We start from the raw sequence: 18329 nt of genomic DNA, 5'->3' as shown, positions 1-18329 counted from the left end.
TTCCTGAGGTGGTCTTCATCTTGCTCCCGAGTCTTCCTTCGGAAACTTGACTCTCTCATAGTATTCTTAATAGACTGTGTGATTTTGGAAAAGTCTGAACATTATTTAACTCATTAGTCAAGAAATGAAATGAGAAATGGGTGCATATCGAGGCCACACTCTTAAGTGAAATAAATGGGACACACATGTGTAAATACTGAATAGTTTCTCTAGTGTGAGAAACTGATAGTGTAAATTAGGGTTAAAATGATCAAAATGAATAATTGATAATTTGAAATAGGAAAAAAGGTCCAAAGACATAGGCTTGAAGGGAGGGGAAGGGGAAAGGAAAAGAGGAAAAGGAAAAACTATGAGAAAAGGAAAAAATGGAAATGATGTCTGTGTAAATAGGGAAGGGCGGAGCGGGTGAAGGGTACACAGGTAATGGGAAAAAATAAGAATCAAGATATATCATGTACAGGTACAAACATCCAATGATAAATGTAAACGTATTGTGTACCTAAAATGTACCAATAAAAGAACCTAAGGAAAAAAAAAAAAAGAAATGAAATGAGGGCTGGGGATTTAGCTTAGTGGTTCTGCCGCCTGCTTTGCAAGCATAAGATCCTAAGTTCGATCCCCAGTACTGGAAAAAAAAGAAACAAGAAATGAAATGAGATGATGTATCTTAAGGCTATAAATGTGTTAAGAGGGCCGGGGATTTAGCTCAGTGGTTCCGCCACCTGCCTTGCAGGTGCAAGGACCCAGTTCGATCCCCGGTTCCAAAAGAAAAAAAAAAAATTTATAAATGTGTTAGATCATTCCAGCAAAGTTTAATGTTAGCGACTTAGATGAATTCTATTCTTTCGTGACATTCATTATAGTTAAGTTTTGGGGAGAAATATAATAGTTCACAGAAAGCACTGTGTTGATTTAAAGAAAAAATATAATTCATATGAGTATAATTCATACCAGAACCTTAACTGGCACACTTCATTTTCCTAGCAGTACTTATGTATTTGAGTAGTTTTTTGTGCTTTGGTGAAAGACATGCTACAGGTGGTGATCAGGGGGCCCACTCGGTACTGAGGAGGATCCCCAGGCAAAAGCAGGGCCCTAATCCTTGCCATGTATTTGCTGCACAGCAATAGCAGTACCAGCCAACAATAGCTAACGTCGCATTTGAGAGTTTACTTCGTATCAGGTCCTGTGCTAAAACCTTTCTCTATTTCTTCTGTTTTAATCCTCCCAACAATCATATAAGATAGTTATTGTTATTAGTCTGGCTTTAAATATGAGGAATTGGAGGCACAGAAAAGTCAAACAATTTTCCTGAGGTTCCCACCGATAGGAAGTGATGAAATCAAGTTTTGAAAACAAGCACTCTGATCATAGAACCCACATGCTTAACTTCTTCATGCTGCCTCCTCTCACAGGCAAGTGTGGCCAGAATGCAGAGGCCTGCCAAAAGCCTAGTGGTGGCTAACAAGGTATTGATGTAGAAGTTGTTCACCTGCCAATCTATATCTCTTGAGACATACTTTGCTTCAGGAAGGCCAAGGTGTGCGGTTCTGTGATTCTTACACTGCTAAAGAAGCAATGCTGTGGTCAGAGCTGGCTATGATTCCTAGAGTGGAAGGATGGCCTTTGAATCTTGCAGAGTTCTCTGTGGTAGGAAGTGTGGAGTGTTGACTCAGTCCTAGCTGCCTGTTTTAGGACCCTTGCGTGAGAAGGTACAGGAGGCTTATTGCATTGCCCTGAGGGCTTTGTAGCTTGTGGTCTTCTGGCCAGAGTAGCTGGGTATCTGGTATCCCCACATTCCAAACCCTTTCCCAAGAAGGATTCTGGGATTTTTAGCACTGCAACTCCCTCGAGGGATGGTAGGACCGAGAGGCATCCTCATTAAGCTTTGTCCCATACCAAAAATTCTAGAGAACAGAGCACTAGCTCCTTCTCCACTGTCCTTCTGGCCAGGGAAGCAAGAGCAACACAAATCCCTCCCTGTCCAGGAGTGTGATAAGGATGCACCACAGTGCCTTCTCCTTTCCTTTTGTCCCTCTAACTGCATTTCTGTGTTCTGGCCTCTCCCTCCACCCCCACTACTTGAAGCTCTTATGTCAAGATTAACAAAAAGCATTGCTGACAAATGCAGTGGGGAAGTTGACCTTCTTTTATGATGATGGCTCTTCCTCCTCTTACTCTGCTCATTAATTCTTTGTCCATACTCCTTCCCAATTCGCCAGCCTCTCTGATGGTTCCTTCACGGTCTCTACTGCAGTCAACCTTCCCCTGTGCCCATCTGCCAGTGTTAGTGTTTGCCAGAGTTTGAGCCAGCCCTACTCTCTTCTCACTCCCACATTTGAGCAATACATTTGTGCTGATGACTCAGATCTGTTTCTCTACTGATCTCGATCCCAAAGACTCACCTTCCTGCTGGGCAGATCCACTTGAATAAATCAGGAGCATCTCAAATTAAGTGTCCCCCAAATTTCCAAAAATCAAATAAAATCAATCCACTTTGCCTATTTCAGTACATAACAACTCTCCACTTTCTCCTGAACCAGAATCTGACTGCTATTCTTTCTCCTTACCCTCTCAAATAACTAAGCAGCCATTAAGTCCCAGCATGTCCACAATGTCCTGTAATATCTTCTCTCAGGAGTCAGCCCCTTCATCATGCCCTACTCCTTTAACCTCTCCTGCTCCTCAGGGACCTGTGTCTTCATTCTCTTTAATGGCTCCTTCAAGTCACTGTTTAATCATACTCAAGTTTCTCTTATCTATTAAAAATTGCCACATCAGCTCTGCCTGTTATGCTACAAACATAATAATAATAGTTACCATTTAATTCATTCAACGAAGTATCAGACATTTTTCTGGGTGCTAAAGTGTTAGCATGTATCAGATGCATCAGAGAGTGTATCCCACTGTGAACATAGATAACCTGTGTGCAAAAATGTTGGAGCACTTACTCTGCAGGAGCCATGTGCTAAGCACTATAGATTCATGGCTTCAGATGGCCTTGTAACAACCCTGTGAAGTAAGTGCTCTTGTACCCATTTTATGAATGAGAAAGCTGTAGCTTACTGAAGATCCCAATAACACAGAGCTTGGAATCAAATTCACCAACCCAGCCATATGTCCTGCTGAGTCATGGCTCTGAACCGTGCAGCTACAGAGGAATGCTGACTCCTTTTGTTTAGAGGGTACATTAAATGTATTTGGTATATATCACCTGTAGTGAAATCCTTGGATACTGGACGTTTCCTCCAGGGAGAGCAAGAGTGCTTAGTAAATAAAGACTGAAGCTTCTCTGCAGAATGTGCTAGGGTAGCCTGCATGAGCTGACAGACTACATACCTGTCCTTGACCTGGACTCCAGCTTGAAGCTGGAGGAATTGCCATTTGTGTTCTGTTGGCTCTTCTGCCATCCATTTTACTCCATATGTTCCTTAACATCAGATGTTCAGCCTCCCCTGAGAACCAATCAATTTTCTGTTTTTAAACAAATTGAGTTTTGTCTTAGTTTATCCCTTCTGCCTCCTCCACTATTCAAGGAACTCAGTGCCCCCAGTACCCTATAGCTTTACCCTCCATCTCTTTCCTCTTTGCTCTGTCTTCCAGCTTCATAGATGAAGCTGTGATAGATAGGCAGAAGTTGTGTTTTCTTTGGAAAAAGAGGCACTGCTTTGTGCAGGTGGCTATTGTAGACCCATCTATTGAGCTTGCCCTGCTTATGAGTTTATGACCTGCAAGAAAAGTGCTAGGCCTCAGCCTTCTACTTAATTCTGATGGTATCAAAGTACATCTTTTCTCCTGCCCTATCCTAATTTCCTGTCATTCTCCCTGAAGGAGAGGCCAGCTGAAGCCTCCATCGAGTTCCCTAGGCAGGGCATTGGTCTGCTGTGTGCTGTGGAACCAAAAATGATATGAGCTGGCCTGCAACAGTGTTTTTGAGAAACTGAGAATGAGGTTTTGGAAACATTATAGCAATTAGAATGTAATGAATTTAAATGAATGTAAGCATTTTAAAATGGGGCTTATATTTTATATGTGTATTTAATTTTTTAATTGATTTCTTTTTATGGTATTTATGCAATGATCATTTTGTGACAGAAATGAAATCTTTTTTTTTTCTTTTCTTTTACTGGGGATCAAACTCGAGACCTTGCACTTTCGAGGCAGGTGGCGGCACCACTGAGCTAAATCCCCAGCCAGAAATGCAGTTTAAAAAGAAAGCCATCTGGTCCTCCCTAGATAGTTGAGAAGTGTTGGACCATAGTGGAAGAGCACAGGCTTCAGAAGCAAATGGGCTGGGTGGGTCTAACTCTCTGAACTTCCCTTTCCCCATCTGCACTGCATACTCAGGGCTGAGGAGGACAGTACATGAGACAAACACATACACAGGCCGTGTGCTCTGGAGCAGTGATGGTGATGGAGCAATGAGAGGTTGGCTGGTGAAGGTGATGCCTGATCTATGCCGGGAAAGATAGGGCTCCAGTAGCAAGACCAGACCCTGGTGGAGGCAGCCTCTTCCCTTGCAGACCCAGCCCTGGGCTCTCTGTGGCTGGAGAGCAGGAGCCCTGAGGTGCTTAGCAGCATAGTTCCTGGTGAGAGCAGGCAGGCATGCTACATTCCTGTGGTTTTTGAAGTTGATCTTGTCAGATTAGCAGCATTACTTTCCCTGGTTCAGTACAAGATCCCCCACGTGTGGAGCTCTGCTGCTTGCAAAGAGCAAAAGCTGGTGAAAGCACAGAACTGATCCTGGGCCTTCTCCCAAGCCATGTGAGGCTCCAGGCCAGGAATAGGCTCTTCAGTAAGAGAGAGGGCCCCATTATTGGCCCTCCCCCCAACCCCATCCCAGGGGTGAGCTGCAGCTCTGCAGAAAGAAGGATACTGACACCTTTAGGACATTGTTCTATTTCCCCTACTCTGTCTGCACCTGCAGAGGTAGGTCCTTGTGTGACTGGCCTCCCTGGATAAATAGCCAGAGCTAGAGGGGAGAATCATGGCTGAGGCCTCATCTGTCCCGAGTGGAGGCAGGACACCAGTCCATGCTCACGTCCTGTTGTGGGAACTCTCTGTTCTCTGCCCCAGTACACACAGAGTCCAGCTCTGGGCAAATGTTACAGCCACAGAGGAGCCCCTGGTCAGGAAAACACACACCTATGTGGTGGTATTATCACGAAGATAGGCCTGTTGACAGCTGGATATGACATCTTTGTGCCTCCTGTGTTGGCACAGACCCGTATTCTGCCCCTACATTCCAAGAGCTTAGCTGAGGTTTCCAGCAACAGGACAACTTGAGAACATAGCTGGGAAAAAGACAAGGTGGTGTTGCACCTTCACTCTGCTGCTGAGCCCTCCAGATAAGAGTATCTGCAGCAAGGGCCAGCAGCAGAACTTGCTCCAAGAAGGAAACACCCAAATGGGGCAAGACCACTGAATGGGCAAGGCATGTGCTTGGGGCCTCGGTTTAGAAACCAGATCTGTGGGGGCTGATTAGGGCGGCTCAGTGCCTACTGCTTCCACTGACCCTGCTCCCTTTCAGCCAAGGTGACTGGTGAGCTTCTGGCCAAGTAAAGGACTGTTTCCATCTCATCTTTCCATCTTCCCCATTCACCCTCAAGCACACTCCAAGACCAGCAGGAAGAATTAGGTGCAGGACTTTGCTCAGCTTTCTACTTGCTCTAGGGTGCTTTCTTTTTTTGGTACTGGGGATCAAACTTGGGACCTTGCGCTTGCACGGCAGGTGCTAGAACCACTGAGCTAAATCCCCGGCCCTCTAGAGTGCTTTTGACTGTTTTCAATCTCCTACCCAGCACAGAGGCTGTTGCATGTATAGGTGCCCCTGATAGGCAGGTCCCTTCTAGTGAGCTTCTCTTCACTCCTCCCCTATCCCTGAAGGAAGATGCAGTGAGAATGGCCACTGGTTGGAGTAGGTTCCATGAGCATGTGATTCCCTGTGGTAAGAATCCCCCCTCAGAAGCAAAGACCCTAACTAACATGGTCAGTAGCTGGCTCCAGTGGCACCAGTTCTGCTTGTTGTCTGGCCTTCCTGGAGTAGAATGAAGAAAACTACAAGAGATACCAGGACAGAACACAGCAAAGCATCCCCCTACCCCCATCCCTGGAGGCCTGGGGAAGGCTTCTTATCTGGGAGACTGCATTCCTGACCCACCTTTTTCTCCAGTGGGCTCCAGCAAAGGTGCTGATTCTACAGTGATGCATTTCTTTGCTGCCACTCAGACTGTTGGGAGAAAACAGGTTTCAGGAGCTATAGGCTAGCCATGAAGAGCTGTCAGCACAGGCCCAGTTGCACACAGGTGCAGGTTCCGAAGAAAAGGCAAGCATGGCTCTGTCCAACTCTATTCCAGGCCTAGATCACAGACTCCAGAGGAGAATTTGGTAAGGGAAGAAAGGAAGGACCAGCCAGTCTCTGCCACACATCTGCATCTCAGGGCCAACCTTGGAGCAGCAGGTCTCTTCCTTATCCAGCCATTAGCCCCTTTCAGGTTGAGGCTTGGGAGCTGGTTGCAGAAATGGTAGCCTAGGGACCTAGGGATACAAAGGTTATAGCCATCATGTTCCTTCCAGCTGTAGGATGCTCAACTCCCACCCTAGCCATGACTAGAATAGTAACTGGCAATGTTTCAGAACTTTTCTGAGAGTGGGCCTGGATTTTAGGAAACAGGGAGCTTTGTAGCTGGGCAGAAGTGGTCTGGCCATGCTCAGACTGTCATCTCTTGGCACTGCAATGCAGCCCATCCGGGAAAGTGGGGAATGCGCCTTTTCCTCCTGACCTCACCATTAGGTCAGTGATCTTTGTGGTTGGAGCTGGGCCAGTGCCCATGTTAGGCTCACAGCATCTTTTATTCATGCTATCTCAACAAAGACTGAATACAGCTAGAACCTCCCCTTCCTCAGTCTGTGCTAATGAAAAGAGCCTAGGCATTGGAGTCAAGTGAACCTGAATTTGAATCCCAGCTTCTTTGAGCAGGTTCCTTAATTAAGCTGAGCTTCAGCCTCCTTATCAGCATAATGGAAATTGCCATCTCTATCCCATGGGCAGTTGTGGGGATAATGTCCATGGATTATTCGGCCGGTGCCTGGTCTGCAGTCAGTGGTCAGTCAGGGAAGAGAGGTGCTGTTGCTGTTCTCTCTTTCCATCCTACCTGCCTCCACTCTTCAGACACCTTCCAGTAATAGATCTTGGCCAGGAGCTGTTGGGACTTGTGTAGACAGTGCATACAGATCTAGGTGATTGGCATATGTTGTTACAGGAATGTTGCCACTTACTGGGAAGTCTAGCTACTGGCAACTCTAGCTATATAGAATGGAACTGATAACTTGTAATTTAGTTTAAAAAAAAAAGCCTTCTGACCACCTGACAGAGCTATCATAGCACCAGGGAAGGCATGTCTCTTTGTATCTAACCCCAAGTGGCATTGCCCTATAAACTGTAGCCTTCTATACCTGTTCCTTATCTGGCTGGGAATGTTTTGCTACAGTCTTGGCCTTAAAAGCCAGTGCTTTTACTTCAGCAAGCAGCTGGGATGTTGTTGGCACCAAGTGCTGCAGTCTCTGCTCATGGAACTGCTGTGGCAGGACTTGTGCCCCATGCACGGTCCCTCCTCACCTTCTCCACTCTAAAACTCCAACTCAGATGTCTCATCCTCTGTGAAACCTTTCCCACCTTGAGGTTCCCACAGCTGCTGTGCATCCTAGCTGTACCATTTCTGTGTGCACTGCACTATGGCTCCCTCCTGGGTCCTCCACCCATTCTTATCCAGTTTTCATCTTTAATTTACGCTGTTTGTCACCTCTCACTGACTGAATGAATGGGGGACAGCTCCCAATTCCCTGGCCTTTATCTGTCCTATCGCCACACTCTTTGCAGCTGGCTTGGGCTGGGGGGGCTGGCAAAAGTGGGGGTCCTGATGTTCTACTCATGTGCTCTGCCACACCCATGCTTGCTGTGCTGCTGAGATGTGGCTTCCTGCCCAGGGGCAGCACCACCAGCATCAACAGGGTAAAGAATCTATACTGACTCTGAGGATATATTAAGTTCTAGGTCCTTCTTCCCTCAACACACAGTTTGATGGCCTCCCTCAATGAGCTCAAACAGTTAGGGGTTGGATGCCTGTTTGTTCGCTGTTATGGTACACTTTTGCTGAGTGCTAGGCTGTGCCTCAAACACTAGGGAGATGATTTTGAAAAATGCAGACAGGGTCCCAACTCAGCATCTGGGGGAGGTAAACCAAAGTTGTGCCTCAGAGTTCTGGTGACATTCAAGGCAGGTTGAAAAGTGTGGACTTGGTTGAAGATCTCCTTAGCACTGCATCCCAGAACCTGGTCCAGAACTGGCTCTGACACACACTGTTGCTGAGTGAGTGGGGCTGTGGAGAGACTCCAGGCCTGCCACATAGTAGCTCTGCAGGCTATGGCAGGAACCAGAGGGTGACAGCTTTGGAGCCTCAGCAAAACTGGCTTGTAAATGACTTTTCATGGACCGGGGTTATAGACAAACAGAAATGACATCTGAAAAGACTTCTGAGCCAGTGTTGGCACATTCACCCAAAGTCAAGCCCAGACAAAAGACTGTTGATGACATTTCTTCAGCCCAAGTCACGAAAAGCTTCAGGCTGAGGGGGAGCAATTTCTGCTTCAGTAATTCATAGACCATAAAGTATGAAGAATGGCTTGGGGAAAGTGTGGCTCCCCATGTAAGATATATCTACACATGATGTAAGCTTAATTCTGGGAGCCTCCTGCAGAGAGTGCCCTCAGGGCATAGGACAAAACATCTGTCACCTATGTGGAGGTTGGAACCTCTCCTCCAGCCAAATAGGCCCCTCCGAGGACCCCGTCTGGACCCAGACAACGGTGACTACTTGCACTACTGATTGCCTAGGGAATAGTAGGTGGATTTTGCTCTTTCCCTAGCTCCTGAGCACCCACGCACTCTCTCTCAAGGCCTAAGTAGAGCCCTGGAGGACAGTGACAAAGAATAAATAGCTGCTGCCTTCCAGGAGCTATAGTGAGTGGGCAGTGTGGTGACAGCTAGGACAAAGCAAGCACAGGGAGATGTGGATACTCTCATAAGGACATCTAACCAAATCCTGGGCAAGGAAGTCTTCCTAGGGGAGGTAACACTTATGCCTACTGCTGGTAGAAAATTAAAAGCTGTCTGGTTGGGCTGGGGATTTAGCCCAGTGGTTCCGCCGCCTGTCTCTCAAGCACAAGATCCTGAGTTCATTCCCCGGTACCAAAACAAACAAACATACAAACAAAAAGTCACAAAAAACTATCTGGTTACCACTCACATCATAGACCCCTGACCATGCTAACTATAGACCTAGACTACTGCTGGAGAAGCCTACAGCTCTTACAAGCCCAGAGAGCGGTTTGGAGAGATGCTGAGTTACCCCATGCTGCATGGCCCTGGGGAAAGAGCCCAGCCTACATTGTGCCCATCCAGGCTTCTACTGTAACAGTGATATCTTGAGACTGCTCCCATTCATGGTCTTACACAGTACAGGACATGAGCTCTCAGTAGATCAGCTGATGTAACCCTGCAAAGGAGCCAGATGGCTCTGCCTACCTTCCTATGGCCCAAGAAATACCTGGCAACCCACATGAGCAGTTTGGCCTATGTAGAGACCTATAGACCCCCCTGAACAACAGTTGAGGGTCCTGCCTACCCTTCCACTACCCTGAAAGTAGCCAAGTAACCTCACTCACAAACCTCAGCCTGGAAAGCAGCCTCCAGGAAGCATCCAGGTGGCCCTACCCACCTATTTATGACCTAGTCAGTCACTGAGGGCCCCAGAAATACCTGAGTAGTTTTGCCCATGGTCTTGAAGCTCCAAGAAGCAGTTGAGGTCCTTGACCTTAGATACCTTTGACTCCGGGAAGCAGCTGGCAACCTGTCCTGAGCAAATTGGTCCCTGGAGGCCCCACACTGTTACTTGTTCACCTCTCAGACTCTTGACAGGCACACCTTCTAAGTCTAGTGGTTCTGCCTGGTCCCTGTGCATTCCTCAGACAGACCAGAAACCAGCCCAGCTATTGTAAGTCTCCAACTTATGAACAAGTTCTGTTCTGGGAGGATTGTTTATAAGTTGGATTCATTCATAAGCCAACAAAGTGAGTCTTACACAGCATACCTGGGAAAGTTCACAACTCGGATGTTCATAAGTTGGGGACTTACTGTATAGGTCATACTGAACCACACCTGTTTGGCCCCACCAGGGCTCTCCAACTGCACACAACCCTTAGAAACTGACAGGGACCCCATATTCACACTTAGGTACACCTTACCTACAGCTACCAGTGAACCTACTCCACCTGAGAGCTGTATCACAGCTGGAAGTACAACCCCACAACCCTTGCAGCCCTAGAACACAAAGAAAAATGTAAACATTGTTGACATTGGTAATATCTGAAGATACTACACTAAAGCACTCATGTGGAACCAAAACCAACTCAGCCTATTCATACAACATCCTAGAACCCTGTAGGACACATCACCAGGAGAAAATCTTTTAATGTACATAAAATTGGTAGAGAAACTGATTTACCAGTTGCACAAATAACAGGGCACAAGAAGGATGGAAAAACAGAGAGTAATACAACATCTCCAAAGGAATACAAGCAACTCTAGAACTCTGGCAGTAAACTCCAAAGAAAACTGGCAAATTGCCTGAAAGAAATTCAAAATTATGATTTGAGGAAACTTTATGAGATACAAGAAAATACAGATAAGTCAATGAAATTAGGAACACAATTCATGATATAAATGAGAAATTCAACAAAGAGGTAGAGATAATTAAAAAATAGAAATCTTGGAGCTAAAGAATTCAGTCAATGAAATGAAAAACCCAGGTGAGAGCCTCAGCAGCAAAGTTGATCCAGTCAAACAAAGGAAGAGAAAATAATAGAAAAGAAAAGAAAAAAACTCTTTAGGTTTTTTGAAACAGGGTCTTGCTATGTTGTAGTTCAGGCTGGCCTTGAGCTCACTGTGTAGCCCAAGCTGGCCTTGAATTCATAGCAATCCTCCTGCCTCAGCCTCCCAAGTGCTGGGATTATAGGCATGTGCCACCATGCCCGGCTGAAATTAAAAAGAATAAGGAAAGCCTAAGTGAGGAAGCGTTTGCATTAAGGATGTTACAGAAAGAGAGGAGAAAAGTCATTTTTAAAAAAAGAAACCTATTCAATGAAGTAATTGCTGAAATTTTTCCTAATCTTGAGAAAGATGTGAATATCCAAGTCCAGGAAGCTCAAAGCCTCCTACTAGATTTGATCAAAAAAGATCTTCTTCAAGCCACATAATAATCAAACTGTTAAAAGTACAAGATGAGCTGGGTATGGTGGCACATACCTGTAATGCCAACACTTGGGAGGCTGAGGCAGGAGGATAACTGTGAGTTTGAGACTGTCTCAGAAAACAAAATTAAACAAAGGTACAAGACAAAGAGAGAATCTAAAACTACCAAGAGAAAAGTATCAAGTCACATATAAGGAAACTTCCATTAAAATAAAAAAAGGAGACTTCTGTGCAGAAGCCTTATGGGTAAGGAGAAAATGGGATGATATACTCAAAGTCCTGAAAGAAAAAACATAACAACCAAGACTACTACTCTACCCTTCAAAGCTGTCCTTTAGAAGTGGAGAAAAATGTCTTTCAAAGACAGACAAAAACAGAATTCATCACTATCAGTCTGGACACTAAAAGCAAAAAGATGGTAACTACCATCATGATATCACAAGAAAGTACAAAACTTTGTAATAAAGCAGATACATAGAGAAGAAAATCAAACCTTATCAGTATATAAATCCACCAGAACTCCTATCCTTTGCCACTATCTTGCTTTTGTTTGAAAGCTACCAGTGACTGCAGGTAACAATCTTGAGCCCTGAAGCTACTAATCAAAGGTGGGTCCTTCTTGAGGTTTTATTCCCTCAAAGTTATCCCCAATGTTAAATTCGTGGCTGTCCCCACAGGAGTACTTCTACATCCTCAGGACCTTTACCAAATTGTTTAGTGGTTGCTTCTGTGTAAAACTATGCTCTTGCATCAAGAATTGGTTTGTTCATTAAAGGAAGCAGTATATATATGAGGACTCAAGCGAGTTAAGGAGTCTCTCATTTGCTGAGTCTCACATCTAATTTAACTGAAAAAAGAATTTCCGTGTTTCAAAATGACCCATGTAATTGAAGCAGTTGGTGGTAAATTGTGACTGTAACAAGGAAAGACATGGCATGCATTTCATGCATTATGGAATGCCTCCCAGAGGAGGAGGAGTTCCTGCTCAGTGTCCCCACAGCACCAGAATTTCATCATTGGGAAGTAGCTGCCCTCAGTCACAGCTAAGGATTGAGAAAACAGTTGCTTCCATAGGCTCATGTCATTGAAAAGTTGCATATTGCAGCTAACCAGAATGTCTTGGCTAATTCTTTGTATTGTTTTGACTATAGAATTGGAAAAGTTACATCAGAGGAGTTACATTACTATGTTCAGAACCAACTTACAAGTGCAGGAATGGTTTTGATTGGACATTGTGTGAGTCATCCTTGCTTTAAAGCAAGTTGCTTTAGAGCAACGCTTTCTCAACATGAGTAGTGTTGGTTTATCTAGTACAAAGGCCAAATACCATAGGAGTGAAATTTGAGAATGGAATGGAAATGATCTTGTCCGTGCTGCTTTTGTACTAGAAGTTGCTGCCATAGAAAGTACAGATGCAAACTCAGGGTCCTTCAGTGTGTCCATGGACCATATGTCAAGAAGGGCACCAATGCCACCAGCCCTCTATACCAGGTTATAGCCAAGGGAATTTACCATCTGTTTGATGTTTCTGCTTTTTTTTTTTTTTTAAACTGGGGATTGAACTCAGGACTTTGCACTTGTGAGGCAGGCGGCGAATGTTTCTGCTTTTAATGTGAGTTATTCAGATTCTAGACTCTTCAGGATTTGCACTATATCACAGGCTGATCTATTGGAAAAGTTATTAAGGTTGTCAGTAACCAAATAAAAACAATTGCTCGAGGAGACCTGTTCAATAAGCTGTCAAAAACAAACTAAAAGCTTGATACCTAATGCAGTGGAGTCTTCTGAGGTTTTCCTGGATGAAGTTGGTTCACAGGCTCTAGGTGATGGTTCTTCCACACCCATCCACAGTCCTTCAGAACATTGACTCTGACTGAAGCTGATGTGGTAAGTACAGCATAAAAGTTTCTTGCTGGCCAGAAGTCAATGGCAAAAAGTGAAAATTTGGGCATACACTCTTTGTTAATGAGTTATATTACTGAAGGACGTATTGCAGAGACAAGAACTGAACATTTTCTTAGCCCAGAGCAGCAAACACATGAAAGTCAAAAGTCTCTAGTATAACATTTATCTTTTTCTCTCAATGATATAAAATATTTTCAAGCCTAAATACAGGTACTGTCCCTTGCATATTGTGCATGATTCCCTGCATAATTGTTCCCAACTGATCTAAACTCAATAAAACATTATTTTTTAAGATACAGTAAACCACAAAGATGAGCAATAAGAGTGGAAGAAAGGGTCAAAGAGTATATAAAACAATCAGAGAAAAATTAACAGTATGTCCTATCAGTAATAACCTTGAATGTCATCATATTGAATTGCCCAATTAAAAGGTAGGTTAAAAAAGAAAAACCAACATTACTCTATATATAAGAAGCTCACTTCACCAATAAAGACATATATAGAGTGAAAGTGAAGAGATAGAAAAATATATATTATGCAAATGGAAGCCAAAAGTGAGTGGAAGTAGCTATACTTATATCAGATAAAATAGACTTTAAGTGAAAAACTTTAAAGAGAGACAGGTTTCTACATAAAGATAAAGGCATCAATTCAACAAAAATAAATAACAATCATAAATGCACTAAATTCTGGAGCACCCATACTCATTGAAGAGGAGCTTAAATTATTTCCTCAAAGATCTGGAACAAAACAAGGATATCAACTTTCACTCCTATTCAGTATTGTATTAGAAGTCTTAGCTAGAGCAGTAAGGCAAGAGAAAGAAATAAAGGGCATCCAGATAGGAAAGGAAGAAGTCAAGTTACCCCTGTTTGCAAATATAATTTTATATATAGAAAAACCTAAAGACACCACAAAAAAATTGTTAGACCTGATAAACTCTTAGAATTAACAAACATCAATAAGGTTCCATACCAGACCAACATATGATATAAAAGTGAGTAGCGTTTCTTAGGCCAACAATGAAAGTGCTGAGCAGGAAGTCAAGAAAGCAATCCCATTCACAATAGCTACCAAAAATAAAACAATCAACTACCTAATAAACTTAACCCAGAAAGTGAAGGATCTTTACAGTGAAAATTATAAAATACTAATGAAAGTAATGAAAGAGATTTTTTAAAAAACAGACATCCCATGTTTATAAATTGGAAAAATTAATATTGTTAAAATGGCCATACTACCCAAAGCAATCTACAGATTCAGTGCAATTTCTATCAAAATATCAACGACAGTGGGGCTGGGGATTTAGCTCAGTGGTTCTGCCACCTGCCGCGCAAGTGCAAGGTCCTGAGTTCAATCCCTGGTACCAAAAAAAAAAAACAAACCAATGACATTCTCATGAAAACAGAAAAGAAAAACTCCTAAAATTTGTAAAGAATCACAAAAGACCCCAAATAATCAAAGCAGTCTTGAGCAAAAGGAACAAAGCTTGAAGCATTACAATGCCTGGCTTCAAAACAAAGGTATAGAAACCAAAATAGCATGATAAAGGCAGACACAAGGACCAGTGGAACAGAGTAGAGAACTCAGAAATAAGCCTACATGTATCAGTCACTTTCTCATGACTGGAACAAAATACTCAACACCCAAAACTTAAAGGCAGAGAGGTTTGTTTTGGTTTATCGTTCACTAGGTTTGGTCCATGATCAGTAGGCTCCAATCCAGAAATCACATGGTGGAAGGGCCAGGTCAAGGAATGTTGCTCACATCATGGTAGCCAAGAAGCAGAGAGAGAAGGAAGGAGCCTGGGATGTAAATACACCCTTCCAAGTCATGCTGCTAGGGACCTGTCCATTCCAACAAGGCCCATCTGAATGTGAGACTTTTGGAGGACATTTTATTTTTATTTATTTATTTATTTATTTTTTTGGTTCCAGGGATCAAACTCGGGTCCTTGGCTTGTGAGGCAGGCCGCAGAACCACTGAGCTGAATCCCCGGCCCTGGAGGACATTTTAGATCTAACCTATAACACCACATATTTATAGCCAGATGGTTTTTAACACAGACAAAAAGCATACATTAGAGAAAGGAAAGTTTCTAATAAATGTGCTGGGAAAAAACTGAATATCCATATGCAGAAAAAAGAAACTAGACCCCTATTTCTCAACCATATTAAAAAATAAACTCAAAATAGATCAAAGACTTAAACATAAAACCCAAAACTATGAAATTACTAGAGAAAACATAGAGGAAACACTTTGGGATATTAGTCTGAACAAAGTTGTTTTTTTCTTTTCTTCTTTTTTTTTTTTTTGTTGACTCCAAAAGCACAGGGAACAAAAGTAAAGAACTGACAATAGCATTGTATCAAACTAAAAAGCTTCTGTCAGCAAAGAAAACAACAGAGAAAAGAGGCAAATTATAGAATGAGAGAAAATATTTGTACACTGTCCATTTAACAAGGGACTAATTTTAAGAATATAGGAGAAACTATATCAAGTAACTCAGTAAGAAAGAAATCTGATTTTAAAATAGGCAAATGGGTAGACATAGTGGGATTATATAGACATAATCCCAGCATCTGGGAGGCTTCAAGGCCAAACTGGGCTACAGAGTGAGTTCAAAGCCAGTCTGGAATTCATAGTGAGACCCTGTCTAAACCCCTACCCCAAAATTGGCAAATGACCTGAATAGACGTTTTTCCAAAGTGAGTATAAAAATACCCAACAAGTACGGTATATGAAAAAAATGTTTGACATCACTAACATCAAGGAAATGCAAATCAAAACCACAATGAGATATAATTTCAATTAGAATGACTATTATTAAAAAGTCAAAAATAACGAAAAGGAAGAAGAGAAAGGGGAACTCTTACACACTATCAGTGAGAATCTAAATCAGTATAGCCATTATGGGAAACTATGGAGGTACCTCAGAAAACTAGAAATAGAGCTACCATATAATAAAGCAATACCCACCACTGGGTATATATCCAAAGGAATTTAAGTCAGTATATTGAAAAGACATTGGCACTTTATATTTACTTTAGCACTGTTCACAATAGGCAAGATATTGAATCATCCTAAGTGTCCATCAACAGATGAATGGATAAAGTGTGGTATATATACACCGTGGAATATTTCTCAGCTATAAAAAATGAAATTTGTCATTTGCAGCAACTTGGATGTACATTATGTTAAATGAAATAAATCAGGCACAGAAATACAAATACTTACAGCATGTTCTCAACTTATATGTGAAAACTAAAAAGTGGATCTCAGAGAGTATAATGGCTACCAGAAGAAAGAATTGTGGTTGCTAGACTCTAGGAAGGGTTTGAAGATGGAGAGAAGATAGGTATCAGGGGCAGTTGGATGGGAAAAATAATTTCTAATGTTCTGTAGCACAGTAGGATAACTGTGGTCAACACAACTAGTCTCTTTTTTTTTCGGTACTGGGAATAGAACTCAGGACCTTGTGCTTGCCAGGCAGGCATGGTGTTACTGAAATAAATCTCGGCCCCACAACTAGTTATACACTTCAAAATAGCTATAGAAGGGCTGGGGATTTAGCTTGGTGGTTCCACTGCCGACCTCGAAAGCGCAAGGTCCCGAGTTTGATCCCCAGTACCAAAAAAATAGCTAGTAGAGAGGATATTGAATGTTCTAAGATAAAGAAATGGTAAGTGTCTGAGGTGATGGATTATGTCATTCACTTAGATCTCATCATTACACATTGTATAAACATATTAAAATGTCTTACTGTACCCCATAAATATGTACAACTGCCATGTTAAAGTAAAAATACAGTAAAGGAAAGAAAGAAACAAACTATCTGGGCTGAGCGTCTAGGAAAGGCACTCACACTGCAAGGAAGGAGACACACTTTCGGAGTCCAAAGCCCGAGTACTCAAGTTTCGTGCTGAGAAACTTGCACTTGTCCTAGGGTCAGCCAAGGTTTGGAAGCAGGGAGGGAGGGACACCACTAGACTTGTGTTTTTTGAAGGTCACTACCTGAAATGGGGAAAGTGGATCAGAAGAGCAAGACTGGGGAGGGAGACCCTGGGAGGCAGTGTTCAGGGCAAGGACTGAGTCACAGGGTGTGAAGGGAGGAGAAAGAACAGCAGTTGGTGGTTGGTTTAGGGATATGTGAGAGGGAAGGAATAAAACGGGTCCCCAGTTTCAGTCTCAGTCAGCTGGCAAGGTCACAGTACCATTTCCTAACATAGAGGCCTCAGGGAGGTAAGCAGCATGGGGCAGATACGGAGTTCACTGGGGAGATGCCAAGCTTGAAGCTCCTGTGACACATCTTGTGGACACCAGTGAGCACCGGTGTCCTTTCTGGATCCCACCCCCAACTTCTTTCTTTTATAAACAACATTGCCATGAATAACATTCCTCTAAATAAGTCTTCACTGGAGTTCCTTAACAATTTTCTTATGTCCCTGATGTAAAAAGAAAATTTTCCCTGACATTCCAGTGATTTGTTGTATTTACCCCTTATCAGCAAACTTTTCCAATGTGTAACCTGTTTTGCTCAACTTCTTTCCTTCCTCTTACATCTAGCCAAAAACATATATTTACGGTAACTTCTTGCTTCTTAGAGACATTTGAGGTGGTAACTTTGGAGAAAGAAGAAGAAAACAGAATGACATTGCTTGGGAATACCAACATAGAAGGGATGACTAAGCGGAAGAAATGATGGGAGAGAATGAGGAAGAATGGCCAGAGAAATTAGAGAAAATCAGAAGAGAACAGAATTTTGTTCTCTCCAACATGGTGGGAGGAAATGTTATAATATTATGAGTATAAAATGTGGATTTCATTTGATCTAACAGTCCGCTTGTAAATTTTCAACATAAGGAAATAATCATATCTGTGCACACATTATTGTAATATGCTTTTTGTTGTATGTGTATAGTAATAGCAAAAAATTGGAAACAGCCTATATGTCTGTCAAAAATGATTAATATCATATGTCCATATGATGACATAGCATGTAATCATGAAGAATGATGACGTCAGACTGTATTTACTGACACGACCTCACAATTTGTAGTTAAATTTTTCATAAGAAAGTTATGGAATGGGATATATAAAATAATTTTACTTATGT

The 18329-nt window shown here is 42.7% G+C and overlaps 1 protein-coding gene and 1 pseudogene across 9 annotated transcripts in view; both read left to right on the top strand.

The window, feature by feature from the left end:
- The window catches only part of St3gal3 (ST3 beta-galactoside alpha-2,3-sialyltransferase 3), a 231978-nt gene that overhangs the window by 162604 nt on the left and 51045 nt on the right, over positions 1-18329 (top strand). The window lies entirely within an intron of this gene.
- Positions 14-17802, top strand: LOC147827170 (cytochrome b-c1 complex subunit 2, mitochondrial pseudogene; annotated as a pseudogene). The gene has a single exon (XR_015452688.1). The product of XR_015452688.1 is annotated as a cytochrome b-c1 complex subunit 2, mitochondrial pseudogene (transcript).

This window comes from Heterocephalus glaber, unplaced genomic scaffold, assembly GCF_053883595.1.
Source record: "Heterocephalus glaber isolate CG9 unplaced genomic scaffold, H.glaber_assembly_v1.0 deba00001452, whole genome shotgun sequence".
Classification (NCBI taxonomy): Eukaryota; Metazoa; Chordata; class Mammalia; order Rodentia; family Bathyergidae; genus Heterocephalus; species Heterocephalus glaber.
The sequence above is the reverse complement of the archived record's forward strand: the minus strand, read 5'-3'. Positions and strand labels throughout refer to the sequence as shown.